General features: G+C 46.5%; 1 protein-coding gene across 5 annotated transcripts in view; it reads left to right on the forward strand.

Moving 5' to 3' along the window:
* Positions 1 to 2,929: 2,929 nt before the first annotated feature.
* The window catches only part of IL34 (interleukin 34), a 71,008-nt gene continuing 70,675 nt past the window's right edge, over positions 2,930 to 3,262 (forward strand). The window contains exon 1 of one of the 5 annotated variants that reach the window (XM_071209088.1): positions 2,930 to 3,213. The gene's annotated coding sequence lies outside the window, so the exon portion shown is untranslated. The remainder of the gene's footprint in view (positions 3,214 to 3,262) is intronic. The other 4 variants (XM_058279752.2, XM_058279751.2, XM_058279754.2 and 1 more) reach the window with 4 other exon arrangements.

Genomic DNA, 3,262 nt, shown 5'->3' on the forward strand with positions numbered 1-3,262 from the left:
CTGGGTCTCTGGTCCAGGAACTCTGGGAGATGTGGAAGTACCTCCATCCTGAACTGCTGCCCTGTACGCCATGCGCTGAAAGAAGGGGTGTTGGTTCCAAGCTGAAAAAACAGGGTTTTGTTCAGACTTCTGTGAGGCCCCAGGGAGATCCTGAAACTGCCCTCCCATCGCGTCCACCCCCAAGTCCCTCATCCTCTGTCTTCCCACCAGCTGGGTGACTGTTGAGAATCAACTCTTTGGCAAAGCTCTGCAGCAGGGCCTTGCAGAGGGCATGGCCTGCGTAGCCACTGCCTTGGGTCACGGGGTGGGGGAGTTAGCAGGGAGCATTCCAGCGTGGGCATCATTGTCCTGTTTGGATGTTTAGGGCCGAACCAGGAATCCAGTTTGTCAATTCATTTGTTCAAGAGCATTTCTTGAATAACTACTTGTGCCAGGCATTGAAATTCAGAATAAAAACATGGTATCACTAGGCCAGTATTTCCCAATCTAGATGCTGTGGAATCCTAAATGCTAATAAGAGACCCCTTCATAAAGAACTCTGCTTATATTTAAGGGAATTGCCAACTGTCCTTTTGGATATTGCAGTGCTTTAAAAAAACCCTTCTCTTGCCTCCCCACCTTGTAATGTCCCTGTGGAGGACCTGAAGGATCCTACCCCAGTTATTGCAAATAGAAATATAATTTAAGTAAAGCAGAGTTTGCTATAAAAAGTCAACTTCCTTCTTGGTAGAGATTATAGTGGCGTCCCTGCAAGTGCCCACAAAGCCCTGACCTAGCAAAACCAGGGTGCCCTTGTCTTTTTTTTTTTTTTTTTTCCTGTCTTTATATTTTGTCAAAAAATATGAGGTCCTCATATACCCGCCACCCCCCTGCCCTTGTCTTTGGAGAAAGGGTTGAAGACAAATGGTCTCCAGCTTTCCCCAGGAACTCCCACAAATGCCATGCCTGAGGTCACCCATCACACCAAGTCCAGCCTCTCATTCAAGTGGGAAAAACCCAGACTTTTCGGTGCTTTGTTTTTTAATTGTCATAAATGATTTCAATTTAAAAAATAACAGATAAAAGGCAGTTTAACAAATTATGGAGGCATTACTTTAAAAAAGCCTGTCCAGGCACATTTATCTTACTTAATCCTAAAAATCAAACTCAATTGTTTCTCTTGTGTTCTGAAAGATGAATAAATAGGCACAGATTATGGGAAGTGGATATGGCTCAAGTGATAGAGCTTCTGTTGTACCTTATGGTGGAAAAGTAGGGAAAGCGAGTGCCTGAACTGTGAGCCAGTACCTGCGCAAGTGAGTCAAGCAGCAAGAAGATGACGCAACAAAAGACAAGGGGAGGGAAACGGACTTTGGCCCAGTGGTTAGGGCGTCCGTCTACCATATGGGAGGTCCGTGGTTCAAACCCCGGGCCTCCTTGACCCGTGTGGAACTGGCCATGTGCAGTGCTGATGCACGCAAGGAGTGCAGTGCCACGCAAGGGTGTCCCCCGCGTGGGGGAGCCCCACGCGCAAGGAGTGCGCCCCAGAGGAAAAAAAAGCCGCCCAGCGTGAAATGAAAGAGCAGCCTGCCCAGGAATGGCGCCGCCCACACTTCCCGTGCCGCTGACGACAACAGAAGCGGACAAAGAAACAAGACGCAGCAAATAGACACCAAGAACAGACAACCAGGGGAGGGGGGGAAATTAAATAAATAAATAAATCTTTAAAAAAAAAAAAAAAAAAAAAAAGACAAGGGGAGAGTCAAGGTGAAGCACAGCAGAGACCAGGAACTGAGGAGGCACAATTGACAGGGAACCTCTCTCCACGTCAGGGTCTCCAGGATTGAATCCCAAATCCCAGTGAATCCTAGAGGAGAGAAAATGAGGAGACAACATAGGACAGTAAAAAGAGCAGGGTGGGAGGAGGGAAAGGGGGAAAAATAAATCTTTAAAAAGAAAAATAGGCACAGATTAGTTTAATGGCATGACGAAGGTCTCTGTTAAGGAAGGAAAAAAAAAAAACCTTTATCATATTCACATTTCAAAACTAAATCCCATATTCTTTTATTTTTTGACCCTTTAGCATTGATAGAGTAGCTTCTTTGCCTTTGCTACAAAAATACAATATTACTGTTGATATTTTTTCCCATGAATCACCATAAATTGTACACCTTATAATAGAGGACCCTTCTTGTATTAACCACAGTTCCTCACCCACCACCAAATTCACAACATTTTACGGTCCTCAGATTAGCCTCTTTCATTTAACATTACCTTCCTAGAGACCCCTTTCAGCCACAATCACATTTATAAATCAGCAGTGTTAGTTATAATATGTTACCTACCATCACATTTTACGTTGACTGAAATAAGCCAGACACAAAAGGACAAATGTTGCATGGTCTCACCTGGCATGAACTAAATACAATAACTAAACTTACGGAGTTAGACTAGAGAGTGTAAATTAATCAGAGACAGAATGTGGGTTGAGAATGGGGAGCTGACTGCTGAATACATGTTGAACCTGTCTTAATTAGGTTGATTGTCAATATGTGGAAATGGGTAGAGTCTGATGGTAAACCTTGGGTTTCAGAGCTCAATTAGCAGCTGTGCAAATTGGCTACCTAGCTCATGTAGATGGCCAATTAATCTGTGTCATATAGTGATACTGTCTCCTTGCAGAAAGGCAATCTGATCTCTTCCCCCTCGGTGCACGCCACTCCGGCCCTACCCCCCATCACCCAGTTTTACTAAGTTTTGTAAGATGAAATTTTTGTCAGGATAAATGTGTTTTGGAGAGGAGCTGGGGAGTGTCTGAAAAAATTCAGCCTTCCTGGGAGCCAGGACTTGGATTCTGTGGACTCCTGCCATTAACTTCCTGGACGCCTTCTGTCAGAGCACTTCCTCAGGCTGATTCTCTGGCTTTGTCGCATGCTTGGACTCCAACTCCCGCACTCCCAGGCAGGCCACGTGGCCCTCCCCGCCCTTGCTGGCTCCAGTTCCTGAAGCGGAGCTGCAGTCGCCTGCTTTCCCCGCCCTTCCCATTAGACGGGAAGCCTAGATCGTGGGCCAGGGGAAGCCACAGTTTCTCCCACCTGGCGTCCACTGCCCCAGCCCCAAAGCAGCTGCTCTGGGCCCTGGAGCCCAATAACGCCGCCAGCCAAGCCCTAGAGGACTGTCCTCCCAAATGTCACCAGCAGAGTCCTAGATGACCACATTCTCCTACGCGAGCAGGTAAGAAGGGAGTTGGTTCTCTGTCATGTGGCTCTCTTCTGCCTCTGAT

The sequence above is a fragment of the Dasypus novemcinctus genome, chromosome 18, assembly GCF_030445035.2.
Source record: "Dasypus novemcinctus isolate mDasNov1 chromosome 18, mDasNov1.1.hap2, whole genome shotgun sequence".
Taxonomy (NCBI): domain Eukaryota; kingdom Metazoa; phylum Chordata; class Mammalia; order Cingulata; family Dasypodidae; genus Dasypus; species Dasypus novemcinctus.